Source organism: Dendrobates tinctorius, unplaced genomic scaffold (genome assembly GCF_039654945.1).
Source record: "Dendrobates tinctorius isolate UK_male_01 unplaced genomic scaffold, ASM3965494v1 ptg000211l, whole genome shotgun sequence".
In the NCBI taxonomy this organism is placed as follows: Eukaryota; Metazoa; Chordata; class Amphibia; order Anura; family Dendrobatidae; genus Dendrobates; species Dendrobates tinctorius.
This window is the reverse complement of record NW_027361878.1, coordinates 18,243,727-18,265,514: the sequence shown is the minus strand read 5'-3', so window position 1 is coordinate 18,265,514 and position 21,788 is coordinate 18,243,727. Positions and strand designations below refer to the sequence as shown.

The 21,788-nt window shown below is 44.8% G+C and overlaps 1 protein-coding gene across 5 annotated transcripts in view; it reads left to right on the top strand.

The window, feature by feature from the left end:
• LOC141058325 (uncharacterized) overlaps window positions 1-21,788 on the top strand; it is a 229,487-nt gene that overhangs the window by 46,357 nt on the left and 161,342 nt on the right. Inside the window, exon 1 of one of the 5 annotated variants that reach the window (XM_073554536.1) lies at window positions 17,203-17,342. The exons of 3 other annotated variants lie outside the window; for them this stretch is intronic. The gene's annotated coding sequence lies outside the window, so the exon portion shown is untranslated. Of the gene's footprint in view, window positions 1-17,202; window positions 17,343-21,788 lie in introns of those variants that run through there. One more of the 5 variants, XM_073554539.1, reaches the window with a different exon arrangement.

Below are 21,788 nucleotides of genomic sequence, written 5' to 3'. Positions count from 1 at the left end.
GTTTGAGAAGCACATCTTCGCTTCTTAGGATACATCTTAGGATACATCATCTCTGAGGCCGGACGGAGGATGGATCCCGGGAAAGTGTCTGTCGTCCTGAAGTCGCCTTATCCTGATGGCTTGAAAGCTATCCAGAGGTTTCTGGGATTAGCAAATTACTACCGCCAGTTCATTCCAAATCTCTCCTCCTTGACAGCTCCAATTGCTGTCCTGACCTGTAAGGGGGATAATCCTAAGGTATGGACTCCAGAGGCTTACAGCGCCTTTTCTTACTTAAAACGGGCCTATTTTTCAGCTCCAGTGCTGCATCGACTTGAAAGTAATAAATAATTCTTCTTGAAGGTGGACATTTCCCCCTCTGGGGTTGGTGCCATCCTTACTCAGAAATCTCCTACAGGGCTTATGGTCACTTGCGTTTTTTTTCCCAAAGCTTTCTCAGCTCCAGAACACAACTACTCGGTAGGCGATTGATTGAGAACTGTTGGTCATTAAATTGGCTTTGGAGGAGTGGCGCTTTCCACTCAAAGGAGCGGTCCATCCTATAATTATCTACACGGACAAGAACTTGGCCTATCTGCAGTCCATGCCTAAATCTGCATCAAGCCAGGTGGTCTTTGTTCTTTGCATGCTTTGAATTTGTTCTCCACTTCTGTCTGGTAGACAAGAATGTCAAAGCGGATGCGCTTTCCAGGTCCTTTTTGTCTTCTCACCAGGAGGAGTCTCATCACATCATTGAGCCCTCCAAGATGCTTACTGTCGTTCTACTGGATTTGTCTTGGGTCCCATCTGGAAAGACGTTTGTTGCTGACCCGGACAGAAAGCAAGTTCTTCACTGGGGTCTTCTAAATTGAATGGTCATGCCGGACAAAAGAAAATGGCTCTTCTCATATCACATCAGTATTGGTGGCCTTCCCTACGTAAATATATTGTGGATTTCATCTCAGCCTGTCCCTCCTGTGCCCAGAATAAGACTCCGAAACAGCTTCCGACTGGCCAGTTACTTCCCTTGCCTATACCATCTTCTCCCTGGCAGCACATCACAATGGATTCATTACCCATCTTCAAGTACCGCCTGGATGTACCATCATCTTGGTGGTTGTGGATCGCTTCTCTAAGATGGCCCATTTTACTTTGCTGTATGGTCTCCTGTCTGCTCCTGTGCATGCTGAGAAGTTCATCCAACATATTTTTCGCATTCTTGGGTTAGCTCTTCATATGTCTCAGATTACGCTTACTTCTCGCTTCTGGACGGCTAACTGCAAACTACTAAATGTTACTTTGGATTTCTGTTCAGCCCACCATCCTCAATCCAATGGCCAGGCAGAGCAGGTCACTTAGATCCACGACCAACTTCTGCTGCACTTCATTAATGCTCATCACAGTGATTGGGTTGAACTCCTGCCTTGGGCCGAATACTCATTCAATAACCATCTGAGTGAATCTCCAGCTAAATCTCCATTTTTCGCTGTGCAAGGTCAACATTCCAATAGTCCATTTGTAGAGCCCCTGAGGGTTCAGTCGCCACAGAGGTACTGCACCTCCTCCTGAGGTGTGGTACCCCACCATCCAGGTAAGGTGGAGACTCCTGACCTTGCTCCAAAACTTGCACCCCCCACACCACAAAGTAGTGTAGCAAAGCACCTTCGGTGGCTCCCTGCTTGGTGTATAGCATAGCACCCCTTGGTGGCTCCCTGCTTGGAACACGAAACGTGCTGGGAGGTGGGTGGAGTTTAGTTGACACAAAAGAGTGGGAAGAGTTGAGTTAGTCAGTCAGTCATTCTCTCAGTCAGAGAGTGAGGATGTAGACGGATGGAGTGTGAGACAGAGAAGATCCCCGGGAGAGGGATGGAAGAAGGAATTGCTGCAGCAGGCCACAGTGATCTGGGTCTGTTGGCACAGGAAGGAGACAGAGAAAGGAAGCTTGATTCTCCATTGGGAAGAAGGATTAGCACGGAACGTAAGGAGAATAAGAGAACAAGGACCAGGGTTAGAGGAGAACCCTTTTCAAGTTATAAGCGCAAGGCCGGGGTCCGGTCCCCGAGGTTGTACGGATACTAATGGTCCTGCAGCAGACACCGGAGAAATAGAAGTAGTGACCACTTTATTCCCACACAAGACTTAGGGGCACAGCAGCAACATATTAGTGAGCCGGGACTTAGTAGCAAGGAGTCCCCGAAGCAGGCTACAGCTGTCTGATGTACAAGTAGAGTTCATAGGAACATCTGACAGGAGGCACTCCAGTGTAACACAGTACTGAGAGTACTTCATTCTTAGGCGCTATAAGAGGAGACGTTCAGAAAAAGCACATATGTTGGCGGAGTGTTGGAAAGGAGTACTTCATCTTGTCTGGAAGTTGGCTGAGCTCCTGACCCGGAGGACACGGCACGGATGCGGGCACCTGTACCTGCAACAGAGTGTGAGTAAAGCTTTGAAACTACATGCCCTGGTGTCCTCCGCTTATTCCGGCGCCAACCTGCCCAGCACTGCTACATCCCTTGCTCCTGACACTACACCATCTATGTGTCACTTCACTTACACTACTCTGGGACTACAGCCCTGCCTGTGGAGGGCTATAACATCACTGCTGCACCACACCATCTGTCCCAGAGGATCTGTCTGCAGCGTCGGCTTAACACCTCCCCCCGAACACCACAGGTGGCGTCACGAATCACTTATAAACTTTCACCACCATAAGCACACTGAAACAACCCCCCCTTTGCAATGGAGCCCCAGGGCCATGGACCGGGTCACCGCTGCCGTGACAACCCCCGTTGAGAAGATCAACCGGCCCGGTACCGAGTACCCCATGGCCCTGGTGAGTGAGGGCGCTCCACATTCCCTGTGTCTATTACCATGGACATTCCTGTTGCTGAAACTCTCATCAAGGGCTTCTCTAGAATCTGGGAGGCCACCAAGACTAGAGATGAGCGAAAATCGTCGGCTCCTTCCTTACTTGGCAAGCTATAGAGCTTACCGAATAAGCTGCATCGGGAGCCTGGATACCTGGAGTGCTTCCAATGATCATCAGCTACATGTGTTGCGGCTATGTGACAGTCACAACACATGCATGGAGAGCCTGTGTGTTGTGACTGTCACACAGCCACGACACATGCAGATGCGGCGCCAAACAGCTGATCATCAGGAGCGCTCCAGGTATCCAGGTTCCTAATGCAGCTTCTTCGGTATTCGCTATAGCTTGCCAAATAAGGAGGGAGCCGACAATGTTCGCTCATCTCTAACCAAGGCTACATTAATGAAATCTTCTTAGCTGATGAAGAGATACCCGGACAAGAGACTTCTAGACCCACCTCTGTTTCATCCTGGGGATAAGGTTTGGCTTTCTTAGAAGTATGTCCATCTCAAACTACCATCATATAAGTTGGGTTCTCGTTTCATCAGTCCGTTTGAGGTTCTCAAACAGATTCATGACTTAGCTTACAAGCTTAAACTCATTGCTACTTTATTGATCCCCAATTCATTTCACGTGTCTCTCCTCAAGCCTGTCATCTTCAACCCCTTCTTCAAGAACCCAGATACCATTCCTGCTCCAGTCGGCTCTGAAGATGTTTTCGAGGTAGAGAATATTCTGCCCACAAAATGGGTAAGAGGACAAACCTTTTTTTCCTGTGGATTGGAAGGAGTGTGGTCATGAGGAGAGATCATAGGAGCCCAGGGAAAACAGTCATGCCCCTCTCCTACTGGAGAGATTTCTTGCAAGCTTGTAGAAGAGGAGGCATAAACCAGAGGGATAATGTATTGCCAGCCTCCCTGCATACTTCCTCCTCCCCCCGGCAGGGACAAAGACTCAATCACAGCCACTGCACCCGTCCCGCACTTCCTCCATCTCCTGCTGCTGCCTGGCTCTCAGATCTCCAGAACTCCAGCTTAGGGTGCGCGCTCCCTCATTCATTCTGGGCAGCATGAGACGTCCTAAAGTGTGCCCAGCCAACGGCTTGGAAACACTTATCATTTAAGGCACCTCCACCTGATGGGAGGAGCCAGAGCAATGTGTTCACTTTGTTAGTTGAATGCTTGCTAGTTCTCAGGTCCCCTGTTCTAGTTTATCTTTCAGTACCTGCCTGTACCTGCCTGTGCCTACCTGTATACCAACTGCCTGTATATCAGCTGTACCTGCCTTCACCTGCCATGCCCACCTTTATTCCTGCCATACCTGCCTGCACCCGCTATTCCTACCTGTACACTAGCCGTGCACATCAAAATTGTCTATTGTGACTGGTTACCATTAGACTAGAAGAGACTCCAACGAATATGAAGTTAAAAATAAATTTTATTAATAAAAAATTAAAAGGTATAAATAGATACTAAAATAGACAGGGCTAAAAGATCCTCCAATAAGAGGATGGAAAAGCACAGGCAATAGCACTAACTGGTATATCAGGATCAACAGCATGTATATAAATATATATGTGTACATTAACTGTGGGACTGCTACTATGTTGCACAAAAATAACTCAATTAATCAATAATAAGAAGTAATTATATCAACAAATAAGCTGGAACAACATGTCATTATAAACAAAGAAGTTGACTGATGAAAACGCAGAAATATTCACATAAGAGGATTAGCAGAGTGCAGGGGATTAGACGTACAAGTGCATTATATCATATATTACCAATAAAATGGCTATCCAATGCTGAATAGAAGTGGTCTCCTTATAAATCCCAAACTTTGCCACAGTATCCCGGTAATTAAGGTTGGAGTTGCCCATATAATAAATTAATTACTTGGGTAGCACTAATGGGGTAATGTAGTTGATCTGTGCTTCCCTCCAGCCCGATGGGCGCCATTTCGGTGCTTGCTTCTTCCAGGGGCACGGAGTCTGTTGTGTGATGTGTGTGCAGTGCCAATCACTCACTTTTGAGTTAGAGTCCTCCTCAGGTTGTAGCATCCCGGTTCCCATCAGCATCACACATTTCAACTTTACTCAGCTTGTCCAGTTCAGTCAAAAGAACCACACAGCAATCCTCAGCAGATATATATATTCCTTTCTCTGTGCTGTCCCATGTCCTTTCTGTAATCCTTAGTCCCTGTACCATACCTTCCGGTACCACAGCTTCCTGACTAGCTGAACTAGCTTGTGCCTGGAGTTATCCGTCCATTTTCCCCTCCCTTGATATTATGACCAAAATACGTAAGCTTTCAAGTGTGAGGACCCGTGACTTGGGTTGCGAGCTTACGTATTTTGGTCATAATATCAACTAATACCTCACATATATTTATATGTGTTTTTTGCACTTTATCTATTTTTCGGGGTGCAATTGGGCCCAGATGGCTCTGTAAACTGTGGTGTCTGTTCACACTGGATGCATTTTGGTTAGCACAGGGCTGCCCACCTGATCTAAGAGTATGAGCGTCACTAATAGGCTGTGAGCCAGATGCTCATCATCCGGTAATAACAGGATGACCGCAACCGCTTAATAGCACAGGGGTCCCTTCTCTTTGATAAAAGTGACACGGTCATCCTCTCACAGGGGTCGTTGGTACTTGATGAACCCTGCATTCACATAGACCTTGTCCCCTGTCTCTGACTTCAGGATAAATCCCTAGCCCCGGGATGGATTCGTATATACTAGCAGGGAGCTTGTTTTTCGGCTGTCCATGGTTCCTCCTCCCGGACGGCGCAGCTCTGCCCAGATCTCTCCCTCACTTCTTTTTCTCCTCCACCACCCCCACTATCCAGAATGCCTGTTCAGGGGACGGGAAGGGACCCTCTACCTCTTGATACCGGCATAGGGTGCTAGAAGGTGGGCTGGCTGCAAATTTAGGTCTCACTACTGGGATCTGGAACTGAGGTTCACTCACCAGGGGAGTTCCGGCACCTCATCACTGTTGTTTTGGAATTACCACTGCGACCGCAAGGCTCAACTCCTGCAGCTGCCACATCATCTGACTCGGACTCTTCTGACTGTGCGACCGTATTTTCCTACTTCAGGTCGCGTGACTCCACTAGTATGACAGTCTCTGTCGTCCGCTCACTTCCGGCCGCGTCCAACTTCCAGTCGCTCCAGTCTTCCGACAGGTGCTGGTGCTGTTCATCTATGGGCAGAGGGAAACCAACGCTCCTTGCCAGCAGTGAGTGGCTCCCGCAGTCCTCCAAGACGAGTCTTCTCCTCCGCTAGCCGCCATTTCCACTCCACGTACCCGACACCACCTCGGTACCTTACTCTGGAGTGCTCCATCACTACCTGTGCCTTGTCCCGTAATGGCACCACGCTGCCCGACATGAGGATTTCTTCTTCTGGACTCCACCCATTCATGGGCGGAGCCACTTCCTGTTGCTCTACTCATTCAGCATCAGACTCCTCCCGTTCCTCAGGAATCTGCTGCAGGGGACGGGGTTTCTTTTTCCTTTGCCGTGCCCACCAGACTCAGGCAATTGTCTCTGCCAGGCAGATTTTCGCGTCATTTACAGCTTAGGACGCCCACGATGGGCAGAACTTTCTCCAGTTTTCACGCCATCATCCGCCATTTTAAATTCTTTAACAGCCGCCATCTTTGCCGTTTTGGGAGTTCTTCTGCTTTCTGAACACGAGGAATCTAAATTCTGCCGATTATGCCAATTTTGTGAGGTGGCCAGGGTGGTAGTCATGGCGAGCGGTAGTTGTGTCTCCACACCCTGGCACCCCGCAAAGAAAATGTAATGTCCCGTCTGTTGTGTGATGTGTGTGCAGGGCCAATCATGCACTTTTGAGTTAGCGTCCTCCTGAGGTTGTAGTAGCGTCCCGGTTTCCAGCAGCATCACACAAAGAGAGTCCAAGTTCATTTTCAACAATTCAACTTTACTCAGCTTGTCCAGTTCAGTCACAAGAACCGCACAGCAATTCTCAGCAGATATATATATATAGTGGGAAAAAAAAGTATTTAGTCAGCCACCAGTTGTGTAAGTTCTACTTAAAAAGATGAGAGAGGCCTGTAATTGACATCATAGGTAGACCACAACTATGAGAGTCAAAATGAGAAAACAAATCCAGAAAATCACCTTATCTAATTTGGCAAGATTTAGTTTGCAAATTATGGTGGGAAATAAGTATTTGGTCACCTAAAAACATGCAAGATTTCTGGCTCCCACAGAACTGTAACTTCTTTAAGAAGCTCCTCTGTCCTCCACTCATTACCTGTAGTAATGGCTCCTGTTTGAACTTGTTATCAGTATAAAAGACACCTGTCCACAACCTCAAACAGTCACACTCCAACCTCCACTATGGTGAAGACCAATGAGCCGTCGAAGGACACCAGAAACAAAATTGTAGCCCTGCACAAGGCTGGGAAGACTGAATCATCTGGGACTCCACACAAGATCTCAACCCATGGGGTCAAAATGATCACAAGAACGGTGAGCAAAAATCCCAGAACCACACGGGGGATCTAGTGAATGACTTGCATAGAGCTGGTACCACCGTAACAAAGGCTACCATCAGTAACACACTACGCCACAAGGGACTCAGATCCTGCAGTGTCAGATGTGTCCCCCTGCTTAAGCCAGTACATGCCTGGGCCCTTATGAAGTTTGAAAGAAAGCATTTGGATTATCCAGAACAGTATTGGGAGAATGTCATATGGTTTGATGAAACCAAAATAGAACTGTTTGGTAGAAACAAAACTCGTCGTGTTTGGAGGAGACAGAATGCTGAGTTGCATCCAAAGGACACCATACCTACTGTGAAGCATGGGGGTGGCAACATCATTCTTTGGGGCTATTTCTTCGCAAAGGGACCAGGACGACTGATCCGTATACATGAAAGAATAAATGGGGCTATGCATCGTGAGATTTTGAGCGCAAACCTCCTTTTGTCAGCAAGGGCATTGAAGATGAAATGTGGATTGGTCTTTCAGTATGATAATGATCCCAAGCACACCACCAGGGCAGCGAAGGAGTAGCTTCGTAAGAAGCATATGAAGGTCCTGGAGTGGCCTAGCCAGTCTCCAGATCTCAACCCCATAGAAAACCTTTGGAGGGAATTGAAAGTCTGTGTTCCCCAGCGACAGGCCCAAAACATCACTGCTCTAGGGGAGATCTGCATGGAGGAATGGGCCAACATACCACCAACAGTGTGTGGCAACCTTGTGAAGACATACAGAAAACGTTTTACCTCTGTCATTGCCAACAAAGGATATATAACAAAATATTGAGATGAACTTTTGTTGATGACCACTTATTTTCCATCATAATTTGCAAAATAAATCTTGCCAAATCAGATTGTATTCCTTTCTCTGTGCAGTCCTATGTCCTTTCTGTAATCCTTAGTCCGTGTACCGTACCCCCCCAGTACCACAGCTTCTCGACTAGCCGAACTAGCTCGTGACTGGAGATCCCCGTCCATTTTTCCCTTTGTGGTCGAAACTTCAGGATGGCGCTTCCAATCCTTTTCAGAACGTACAGTCATGGCCAAAAGTATTGACACCCCTGCAATTCTGTCAGATAATATTCAGTTTCTTCCTGAAAATGATTGCAAACACAAATTCTTTGGTATTATTATCTTCATTTAATTTGTCTTAAATGAAAAAACACAAAAGAGAATGAAGCAAAAAGCAAAACATTGATCATTTCACACAAAACTCCAAAAATGGGCCGGACAAAAGTATTGGCACCCTCAGCCTAATACTTGGTTGCACAACCTTTAGCCAAAATAACTGCGACCAACCGCTTCCGGTAACCATCAATGAGTTTCTTACAATGCTCTGCTGGAATTTTAGACCATTCTTCTTTGGCAAACTACTCCAGGTCCCTGATATTTGAAGGGTGCCTTCTCCAAACTGCCATTTTTAGATCTCTCCACAGGTGTTCTATGGGATTCTGGTCTGGACTCATTGCTGGCCACCTTAGAAGTCTCTAGTGCTTTCTCTCAAACCATTTTCTAGTGCTTTTTGAAGTGTGTTTTGGGTTATTGTCATGCTGGAAGACCTATGACCTCTGAGGTAGACCCAGCTTTCTCACACTGGGCCCTAAATTATGCTGCAAAATTTGTTGGTGGTCTTCTGACTTCATAATGCCATGCACACGGTCAAGCAGTCCAGTGCCAGAGGCAGCAAAGCAACCTCAAAACATCAGGGAACCTCCGCCATGTTTGACTGTAGGGATCGTGTACTTTTCTTTGAATGCCTCTTTTTTCTCCTGTAAACTCTATGTTGATGCTTTTGCCCTAAAAGCTCTACTTTTTTCTCATCTGACCAAAGAACATTCTTCCAAAATGTTTTAGGCTTTTTCAGGTAAGTTTTGGCAAACTCCAGCCTGGCTTTTTTATGTCTCGGGGTAAGAAGTGGAGTCTTCCTGGGTCTCCTACCATACAGTCCCTTTTCATTCAGATGCCGACGGATAGTACGGGTTGACACCGTTGTACCCTCGGACTGCAGGGCAGCTTGAACTTGTTTGGATGTTAGTGGAGGTTCTTTATCCAACATCCGCACAATCTTGCGTTGAAATCTCTTGTCAATTTTTCTTTTCCGGCCACATCTAGGGAGGTTAGCCACAGTGCCAAGGGCTTTAAACTTCTTGATGACACTGCGCATGGTAGACACAGGAACATTCAGGTCTTTGGAGATGGACTTGTAGCCTTGAGATTGCTCATGCTTCCTCACAATTTGGTTTCTCAAGTCCTCAGACAGTTCTTTGGTCTTCTTTCTTTTCTCCATGCTCAATGTGGTACACACAAGGACACAGGACAGAGGTTGAGTCAACTTTAATCCATGTCAACTGGCTGCAAGTGTGAATTAGTTATTGCCAACACCTGTTAGGTGCCACAGGTAAGTTACAGGTGCTGTTAGTTACACAAATTAGAGAAGCATCACATGATTTTTCGCACAGTGCCAATACTTTTGTCCACCCTCTTTTTTATGTTTGGTGTGGAATTATATCCAATTTGGCTTTAAGACAATTCTTTTTGTGTTTTTTCATTTAAGACAAATTAAATGTAGATAATAATACCAAAGAATTTGTGTTTGCAATCATTTTCAGGAAGAAACTGAGTATTATCTGACAGAATTACAGGGGTGTCAATACTTTTGGCCATGACTGTAGGTCTTGGACGTTTGGGGTTTCACATTAAGCCTAGCTGCTGTCACTCTCATGCTGCTCTGGTTCTCTCGTGCTCGTGTGACTTTCAGTCCCGAGACCCTGGACTGCTGGGCTCCTCTTCCTAAACTGTTTCCTGCAACAACCTTACTGTTCCACATGCTACTCTCTAACTGACTAACCCCAGGAAGTGCCTCAACTAACTTTACTCTGGTCCCTCCTACTAGAAATCCTCCATTGCCTTAACCAGTTCTTATCCTAACTCGATCTAATCTCCAAATCTACAGTGCTCCCACTGTTTTAAACTCTATATTACCCCTTACGAATACTAAACCTTACTCTATCACTGTATCTCCCAATCTCTATCCCTAGCTCATAAAGATACACAACTTACACAATGCACAAACATCATAACATTACTTAGCATATTACTACACAATAAAATAGTACCAGGTAACACACCATTTTACACATAAAATGTACCCGCTTTATTAGCGAGGAATGTGAAGGGATGCAAGGCATAACTTTGCCTTTCCCGAACACATCCCTTACATATACAGAATATACAGAATAATACATATACTGAGAATTTCATCCAGTGTACAGGACAAGGGAAGTGGTACTGCGCAGTGTATATACAGTGCGTGTGGAAAGTATTTAGACCCCTTTAAATTTTTCACTCTTTGTTTCATTGCAGCCATTTGGTAAATTCAAAAAAGTTAATTTTTGTTTCTCATTAATGAACACTCTGCACCCCATCTTGACTGAGAGAAAAACAGAAATGTAGAATTTTTTTGCAAATTTATTAAAAAAGAAATACTGAAATATCACATGGTCATAGGTATTCAGTCCCTTTGCTCAGACACTCATATTTAAGTCACATGCTGTCCATTTCCTTGTGATCCTCCTTGAGATGGTTTTACTCCTTCATTGGAGTCCAGTTGTCTTTAATTAAAATGATAGGACTTGATTTGTAAAGGCACACACCTGTCTATATAAGACCTCACAGCTTACAGTGCATGTCAGACCAAATGAGAATCATGAGGTCAAAGGAACTGGCCAAGGAGCTCAGAGACAGAATTGTGGCAAGGTACAGAACTGGCCAAGGTTACAAATGAATTTCTGCAGTACTCAAGGTTCGTAAGAGCACAGTGGCCTCCATAATCCTTAAATGGAAGAGGTTTGGGACCACCAGAAGTCTTCCTAGACCTGGCCGTCCAGCCAAACTGAGCAATCATGGGAGAAGAGCCTTGGTGAGAGTGGTAAAGAAGAAACCCAAGATCACTTTGGCTGTGTTCCACAGATGCAGTAGGGAGATGGAAGAAAGTTCCACAAAGTCAACTATCACGGCAGCCCTCCAGCAGTCGGGTCTTTATGGCAGAGTAGCCTGACAGAAGCCTCTCCTTATTGCCAGACATATGAAACCCGCATAGAGTTTGCTAAAAGAACACATAAAGGACTCACATACTATGAGAAATGTCCCACCTGATAAAATTCACGCAGAAGCTATGGGACCCGCTTCAGTTTGCCTATAAGGAGAATCGTTCGGCAAACGACACTGTCAATCTGGCACTGAAGTATATTTTGGATCATACAGATGAACTGCACTCATATGTCCGGATTCTTTTCATGGACTTTAGCTCAGCGTTCAATACCATTGATACGAATTTACTTCATAAGAAAATGGTAGCTCTTGGAGTCCCTCTCAACTTATGCTTGTGGATTTATAACTTCCTGACAGCCAGGATACAGAATGTAAAAGTTGGACCATTCACTTCGGACACCTTGGTCACAAACATCGGGGCACCTCAGGGGTGTGTTTTGTCCCCGTTACTGTTTTCTCTCTATACGAATGATTGAATCTCTTCAGCAGACTCAGTAAAAATCTTGAAATTTGCCGATGATATGACACTGATTGGTCTCATCAGGGGAAATGCTGAAGACTTGTATCGGAGTGAGGTGGAAAGAATATGTGACTGGTGTAAAGCCAATAATCTTGTACTCAACACTAAAAAAACTGCTGAGATGGTTGTGGATTTTAGAAAAGATCAACATGAGATACTTCCAATCTACATCCATGACGAAGTGGTTCTTAGGGTCACAGAGACCAAATTCCTTGGTGTTATCATCTCTCATGATCTTAAATGGGGGAAAAACGTGGATGCCGTTATAAGAAAAGCACAACAGAGGATGTTCTTCCTGCGTCAGCTGAAAAGATATGGTTTGTCTAAGAATCTGCTGATCTTATTCTTTAATGCTGTCATCAGATCTGTGATTTGTTCCTCTCTGATAGTCTGGTATGGGGGAGCGACTGCGCATGACAAACTTCGCTTACAAAGGACTTTCAGAACAGCAGAGAGAATTATAGGTTCCCCCCTGCCTAAAATCCAGGATCTTTATGATAAGAGTATTCGTTCCCACGCATTGAAAATTTCATCCGATCCCTCTCACCCGGGACACTCCTCATTTCAACTACTCCCTTCAGGACGTCGCTTCAGAGTCCCCAAATGCAGCACCAACCGCCATATGAACAGCTTCTATCCACTCTCTGTTCAACAATTAAATCGTCATGTGTAGACTATATACTGTATCTGTCTTGTTAGATGTTACTTGTTGTATCTGTTGTTATATATTATGTTGCCTCTTTGCCACAAAGAATTCCTTGTATATATGTAATATGTACTTGGCGATAATAAATTTGATTTGATTTGATTGGTTTGAAATAAGATTCTCTGGTCTGATGAGATGAAAATAGAACTTTTTTGTGGTAATTCCAAGCGGTATGTGTGGAGAAAACCAGGCACTGCTCATCACCTAGCCAATACAATCCCAACAGTGAAACATGGTGGTGGCAGCATCATGCTATGGGGGTGTTTTTCAGCTGCAGGGACAGGACGACTGGTTGCTATTGAAGGAAACATGAATGCGGCCAAGTACAGAGATATCCTGGAATGAAACCTCTTCCAGAGTGCTCTTGACCTCAGACTTGGCCGAAGGTTCAGTTTCCAACAAGACAATGACCCTAAGCACACAGCTAAAATAACAAAGGAGTGGCTTCAGAACAACTCTGTGACCATTCTTGACTGACCCAGCCAGAGCCCTGACCTAAACCCAATTGAGCATCTCTAGAGAGACCTGAAAATGGCTGTCCACTAATGTTCGCCATCCAACCTGACGGAACTGGAGAGGATCTGCAAGGAAGAATGGCAGAGGTCCCCAAATCCAGGTGTGAAAAACTTGCTGCATCAGTCCCAAGATTACTCATGACTGTACTAGCTCAAAAGGGTGCTTCTACTCAGTACTGAGCAAAGGGTATGAATACTTATGACCATGTGATATTTCAGTTTTTATTTTTTAATAAATTTGCAAAAATTTCTACATTTCTGCTTTTTTTCAGTCAAGATGGGGTGCAGAGTGTGCATTAATGAGAAAAAAAAAACTTTTTTTGAATTTACCAAATGGCTGCAATGAAACAAAGTGAAAAATTTAAAGGGGTCGGAATACTTTCCGTACCTACTGTATACAGAATAATACAGATACTGGAAATTACACCCAGTATACAAGACAGGAGAAGTGGTATTGTACAGAAAAATACAGATTAAAGGCAACCTGTCAACAGGATTGTGCACAGTAACCTACCGATAGTGTCATCACGTCGGTGCCGATATACTGATTAAAATGATACCTTGGTTGATGAAATCCATCTTGTGATTGTTGTTTAATCATTATGTTCAGTTTGCGCTAATGATCTGCTCGTGCTCTGGGGTGGCCTGTGTGTGTGTGTGTGTGTGTGTGTGTGTGTGTGTGTGTGTGTGTGTGTGTGGTGCTCTATGTGGTGCTCTGATTAGGTATTCATCAGTATGATAGGTCACTCATCCCTCAGTGACTAGTCCCCTATTTTACATAATGAAAATTGATATTTAAAAAAAAAATCACCTTCTGCGCTGCAGCATGATCACATCTATAATGTGTATTTAATTATTCTTTTTTGATGGTATACATTAATTCATAAAAAAACTCAGTCTGAAAATTGCGCTGTCTGCTCCTGTGCAGTAGCTGCTATCGGCGATCCAAGATGGCGCCACCGTAAATTGCACAGTAGCATCTATCGGATCAGCAACGCAATCTTGCTAGAGAAAAAAATAAAAATTGTCTTCACTATGATGGCGTCGGCCACGCCTGCGCAGTAGTATCTATCAGCGATCTGGTCAGTATAAGGCCGTGATCACACTACCGTGTGTGATGCTAGAAACTCGCACGAGTCTCTCACATCAACACCCGGGTACTGCTGCCAGCACTCAGGACCGGAGCTGCGGCTGCATGTATTTCTATGCAGCTGCAGCTCTGGGCCTGAGTGCCAGCGGCAGCACCGGGTGTTGATGCGAAAGACTCGTGCAAGTTTCTAGCATCACACACGGTAGTGTGATCACAGCCTAATGGCGCCAACCTGACAGTATCTGTCGGGAACTCAGCACAATCCTGTTGAAAGGTTCACTTTAACCCCTTAACCCCTAGGCAATTTTCCGTTTTTGCATTTTTGTTTTTTGCTCCCCTTCTTCCCAGAGCCATAGCTTTTTTATTTTTTGGTCAAAATAGCCATGTGAGGGCTTGTTTTTTGCGGGACAAGTTGTACTTTTGAACAACAAGAGTAGTTTTAACATATTGTGTAGTGGAAAACAGACAAAAATTCCATGTGCGCTAAAATTGCAAAAAAAATGCAATTCCACACTTGTTTTTTTTTTTTTTACCATGTTTACTAAATACTAAAACTGACCTGCCATTATGATTCTCCAGGTAATTACGAGTTCATAGACACCAAAGATTTCTAGGTTCTTTTTTTATTTAAATTGTGAAAAAAAACTCCATATTCCAATACCCGTAGCGTCTCCATTTTTCGTTATTTGGGGCTGAGTGAGAACTTATTTTTTGAGCACCAAGCTGATGTTTTTATTGATACCATTTTTGTCTATATACAATCTTTTCATCGCCCATTATTGTATTTTATGACAATGTAGTGGTGACCAAAAAAGCGTAATTTTGGCGTTCTGATTTTTTTTTCTCTTTTTCTCATTATGCCATTTAGCATTTGGGTTAATTCTTTTTTTACATTGATAGACTGGGTGATTCTGAATGGAGAACTGAAGAATGTATTTTAATATATGGAGGAATATAGGGAATGTATTATACTATATGGAGAACTGGGGAGTGTATTATACTATATGGAGGACTGGGGAGTGTATTATACGATATGGAGGACTATGGGAAGTGTATTATGCTATATGGAGGACTATGGGGCACATTATATTATATGGAGGGCTATGGGGCACATTATATTATATGGAGGACTATGGGGTGTGCATTTTACAATATGGAGGGCTGTGGTGCACATTATACTATGTAAAGGACTATGGGGTGTATTATACTAAGCAAGCAAAATTCTGCATATTCATTGAGTGACTGGATTGTTTATGCCGGAGCAATAATAATTGTTCTCAGCAGCACATTGCCAGTGTAAACTGTACATATGCTGCTGATAGCATGATAATGCATGGGGACAGATTGATCTAATTAGTGATTCTTCTGTTCCCATCATGCTTGAATATTGTAGATCATGCTCATTTAGCGACCTGAACTCAGCGCATGTAAATAGGACAGAAATGCTTCTGTGTGATGTGCAATATGTTAGTATTTGGGGCCCCATTTTAAAATTTGCCTAGGGCCCCACTTTGCCTAAAACCGTCCCTGCCAGTTGCAAATCTTTATTCATTACATAGTGGAATGCATTGAGAATAATAAAACATAAAAATGATCAATGTAAACCAAAATTAATATCCCATGGAGGTCTGGATTTGGAATAATACTCAAAATCAAAGTTCAAAATCAAATTACAGGCTGATCCAACTTCAGTTGAATTGCCTCAAGACAAGGAAATGATGCTCAGTAGTGTGTGGCCTCCTCGTGCCTGTATGACCTTCCTACAATTCCTGGTCATGTTCCTGATGAGACGGCAGATGATCTCCTGAGGGATCTCCTCCCAGACCTGGATTAAAGCACCAGTTAACTCCTGGACAGTATGTGGTGCAACGTGGGGTTGGTGGATGGAGCGAGACATGATGTCCCAGATGTGCTTGATTGGATTCATGTCTGGGGGGACGGGCAGGCCTGTCCATAGCATCATTGCCTTCATCATTCAAGAACTGCTGACCCACTTCAGCCACATGAGGTCTAGCATTGTCATGCATCAGAATGAAGCCAGGGCTCTTGCACCTGCATATGGTGCATACCACTCTCATGGAGACTGTTATTGACAATTTGAACAGACAAATGGATGTTAGTGGCCTGCTGGAGGTTATTTTGCAGGGCTCTGGCACTTTGCTGACAGACACAGCTACCCTTCTTGCCACAACTCTCATTGATGTACCATCCTGGATGAGTTGCGGTTCCTAGGCAACTTCTGTGGGTTGTAGACACCGCTTCATGCTACTGTACTGTGCCTCTAGGGGTGAGAGGAATGGCAAAATGCAAAAATGACCAAAATAACAGCCAAAAAGAATGAGAACAGAGAAATGGTCTGTGGTCACCCCCTGCACAACCACTCCTTTATAGGGGTTGTCTTGCTAATTGCCTATCATTTCTACCTGTTGTCTGTTCCATTTGCACCACAGCAGGACAAACTGATTCACAATCAGTGTTGCTTCATAACTGGACAGGTTGGTTTCACAGAAATAGGATTGACTTGGAGTTACATTGTGTTGTTTGAGTTCCCTTTGTTTTTTTTTTACCAGTGTATATTTTTTTATAGTATAACAATAACAAGGAAGGCACTTAAAACTTTTGAAAAACTGGACTAGTAGCTAAATGCCCTGTAGCACTTCAACAGGCAAGTCAGCCTACATAGTGAAAACATTCCGGTGCTTCCTTTCCTTAATTAAACCAAGGAGGAGCCAAGGAGGATCCTGTTCAATCCTACACAGGACTCAGACCCTCACCCATCAGAAATAATTTCTGAACACCATCTTCAATGCCAAATAACAAAATAAATAGTAGGAGAAGGGAGAAGGAGAGTCAGCTTACTGTTATCGGCTGCAACTTGTAATCTGATCTCCACGCGGAGCCGCCCAGGTCCGGGACATATCACCAAGGATAAGGAAAGGAAAAAAATTTCTCCAGCATTGATTCTTTATGTATAAAAGTTCACATTTATTGTTTCATCATATAAAAAATGACATACTGGCACACCACCTACGGTAGTACCCTAAGGGACAAACCGGCACGTTTTGACTATAAAGTCTTATTCATGGTCTGCTAAATGTGAGTATTAACAATACTTTTATATCCTTTCTCTCCAATACCTGTGTGACCATTAATTAGTGCTTCCTACCGAATTAAAAAAACCCATATAAGAACAATGTAAACATATATACATATTAAAAATACCAGAAACTTGTAGAAATTATATCAATTAAATTACGGTATAAGCTCCTGTGTTATATACATCCCCTGTGGGGTCCTTGTTTGCAATTTTAAATTCCAATACGATTCCCTATTTAGGATTTTTCTTTTTATTTCTCTCCATCTTATAGGTTTAAATACTTTCTCAATTCCTGTAAGTTTGAAAGATCTCGTGTCACGTTTATGTACTAAGGAAAAATGTTTTGAAAGCGCTGAAACATTTATTGTTATAGTGCTTATTGCATCCGATAATTGTCTCCTAAAGGGGACCTGAAGTGCATCCCACGTATTGCAATTGACATCCTGTGCATTGTTAGGTATATAACACCCACCGTAGTACAATTAATAAAATTCCGTATTGGAAATTGTTGTCCTGTTACATTTGAAGAAAAATGTGTAGTTTTATTAGCATGGTTACAAGATTTACAGGGTGTACTGTATATCCACATTTAAAAAAGCACTTATATGATAACAACATTGTTTTATGTTTTGTACTGTTTTTCTTTTTTCTTTTAAACTTGGTGACAGTATCGCACCCAATGTGGATGCCCTTCAAGCAACAAATCTAATGTTAGATTATTTTAAAATGTTTGATAGTGTAAGGTCCTGGGTCAGGATTAGGAGGAAATAATTGTGGTTTAACAAAAAAAACAACAACTGCTGTAAATGAGAAAAAGTTGGATATCTTTTGTATAAGTGTTGAACTTATTGAAGACGTATTTGGGACAAAACATGGCGCTATGATCAGGAATAGATGGATATAAATTAACGTGACATCCCAGCCACCTATACGAGCAGTGCCAGGAGTATTGGTGTAAAGTAGAAATAAGTATTTTTGTGTATCATGTCTGCAGGCAATGGTCAATCCACTCTCCCAGTCTCTCCCCCAGTGAGCCTATACCAGAGATCAGAGGCGTATCCAGGGGGGGGCAGCCGGGGCAGTTGCCCCGGGCGCAGGCAGCAGGGGGGGCGCAGTCGGGCCGCCCGGCCGCCTAATGCAGCAGTCTGCAGTGTCTCCCCCCCCAGCGGGTGCGTTCTGCCGCTACCAGTCCTGGGAGTCGGCGGTTTTCTGTGTCAGCTGTCAAGCTGACAGCCGGCGCAGAGAAGGAGGCCGCGCCGACTCCCAGGCAGCAATTGTACTGGCGTCTATACAGACGCCAGTACAACTGAGGCTCTGACCTCCGGGTCAGAGCGACGTCAGCAGCGTGATCAGGTCATGTGATCACGCTGCTGACGTCACTCCCGGCGCCCAGAGCGAACGCTGGTGGTAAGTGTGCTCCACTGTGGAGCTGAAGAACCACCAAAGATGGGAGATGGGGGGTGTTCATGAGTGGAGATGGGGGTTAATGTGGGGATGGGGGTTAATGTGTGGAGATGGGGGTTAATGTGGGGATGGGGGTTAATGAGTGGAGATGGTGGTTAATGTGTGGAGATGGGGGTTAATGTGGGGATGGGGGTTAATGAGTGGATATGGGGGTTAATGTGTGGGGGTTAATGTGTGGAGATGGGGGTTAGTGTGGGGATGGGGGTTAATGTGGGGATGGGGGTTAATGAGTGGGAGTTAATGAGTGGGGATGGGGGTTAATGTATGGGGATGGGGGTTAATGTGGAGATGGGGGTTAATGAGTGGAGATGGGGGTTAATGTGTGGGGGTTAATGTGTGGAGATGGGGGTTAATGTGGGGATGGGGGTTAATGAGTGGAGATGGGGGTTAATGTGTGGGGGTTAATGTGTGGAGATGGGGGTTAATGTGGGGATGGGGGTTAATGTGGGGATGGGGGTTAATGAGTGGGGGTTAATGAGTGGGGATGGGGGTTAATGTATGGGGATGGGGGTTAATGTGGAGATGGGGGTTAATGAGTGGAGATGGGGGTTAATGTGTGGGGGTTAATGAGTGGAGATGGGATTAATGTGGGGATGGGGGTTAATGAGTGGGGGTTAATGAGTGGGGGGTTAATGAGTGGAAATGGGGTTAATGAGTGGAGATGGGGGTTGGATGGGGGTTAATGAGTGGAGATGGGGGTTAATGAGTGAAGATGGGGGTTAATGAGTGGAGGTGGGGGTTAATGTGCGGAGGGGTTAATGAGTGGGGATGGGGGTTAATGAGTGGGGGGATTTGGAGTGGGGGTACATAATGAGTGGGGAGATTTGGAGTGGGGGTACATAATGTGTGGGGGGATTTGGGAGTAGGGACGAGGGGTTATTGAGTGGGGATGGGGGGTACTTAATGTGTGTGGGGGATGGGGGGATTTGGAGTGGGGGTACATAATGTGTGGGGGGATTTGGAGTGGGGGTACATAATGTGTGGGGGGATTTGGGAGTAGGGACGAGGAGTTATTGAGGTGGGATGGGGGGTACTTAATGTGTGTGGGGGATTGGGGATGGGGGGATTTGGAGTTGGGATGGTATTTGTGTGTGGGGAGATCTGAGGACACAAAATGAAGAGTATGTATGAGGAAACAGTATGGGGGATGGGTGCAGACAGTAAGGGGTGCGAACGGGTGAATGTATGTGGACACATTATAGGGAGTCAGGGGTATGTGTGAGCAGACAGTATAGAGAGTGAGGGGGTAAATATATGAGGAGACAGTATGAGGAGGGAGGGGAATAGTGTGAGGCAACAGTATATTGCAGATATTTTTATTTAGGAGCATTATAATGAGACTTCTATCTTTAAGGGCATCGTGTGGAGATTTGCTGCAGAAGACCGGAGAAGATGGAAGTCTGCAGAGACGGCTGTGGATGAGAAAACTCATCATGGGGTCTGGACAAGAAGAAGAAAAGGAGACCGACTGCAGAGACGACGTCATCTATAAGGTACTTGGATGTAAATATTATTTGTGACACTGACTAATTCTCATGTTTTTATTTGTTAGGAACATTACAGGGGTTGTCCAGGTTTGTGTTGAGTCTGCAGACATTCTATGTGACTGCAGACTTCTGAATTCTCGCAGTGCTCACTGAACGCTGTCAGGATTCTCTCGTGCCGGTAATTTACATACATGCGGTCACATGCTGACTAGACATGTGTGGCCTCACTCAATGAAAATGAACAGAGCGAGGCCGGGCACGCCTAGTCGGAATGTGGCCAGAAGTATACAAATCACATACTTGTGCTGACATGACTGTACATCGGCAAGGGAGAATCCTAAAAGTGTGCAGTGCATTCGTTGTGAGAATTCAGAAGCTGCAATGTCAGGATTCAGCTCTGCAGGTTCCAGTAGTCATCACATGGACACTTCACTCATATGCGATTTTCATAGTTATGGTCCTGTGACAACGAGCTTCTCTTCCTGCTTTCAGTTTTTTACTGAACATTGAGAGCATTAGGGAGAGCAGCTCGTGGGTACATGACTAACTGTGCAAGTCGCATATGTACTTGGGGGGGGGGGGGCGCCGAACCAAATTCTTGCCCCGGGTGCCAGGAAGCCTAGATACGCCTCTGCTAGAGATTATAGGTCTAAAAGGGGGAGATATATTAATTTCGTGAATTTTTGGTATGGCATGATAAATCAGTACTATTGGGTATTCTATGAATATAAAATCTGATATGTTTCTGTCAATTGCCCCCATAACAATGCCCTCTTCTAATATTTTGGATAATTCAGATTGGTATTTGCTTGTCGTGGGATAACTAGGGATTCAAGTGATAAATACAGAGCAGGGTGAGAAAAGACCCCAAACATTTAGCCGCTGATTTAGTGGCTTCCTCAGAGTTAAGGTGCTTTTCATGACCCACAAGGGTCGGACCAGCGGACGGCGCAACAAACACCAAGAACGGGAATGGAAAAAGGGGAAAGGCCCTAAAAATAGGGAAAGAGGGATGGGGCACCTCCTAACACAGCCTGTGCCTATCCCTAAGCTCCCTAACGCCCTATGCGGGTCCTTCCCCCGCCCCGTCACTTGCCTCGACCCTAGCTGTCACCTCACTGTACCCTGGCTAGTGAAGTGTCCGGCAAGGATGCTAGCCTCACCACTGCAGATGGTTTAAACACAGGGGGTAGTGACAAACGTGAGACAAAGACAGAGAATAATGAAACTTAGCTTTCAAGCTTCTACTGCAAGCTCCACACAGCAGAGGATTTGGAACCAGACCCTCAAGCAGCTAATACACTCTGACACCAGAGAGTTCCCAACTTGTCGGCTGGTCTCCAGAGAAAAACTATTACCAACAGTCAGCTGATGCATCATGTGGCTATTTAAAGGATGGTGGGAGTGGTTACCACCCACATCAGCTGACCAGCAACACAGCAGGTCTCAGCAAGGAAATAGACATTAACCCTTGCTGGCACAAAAGCAAAAACA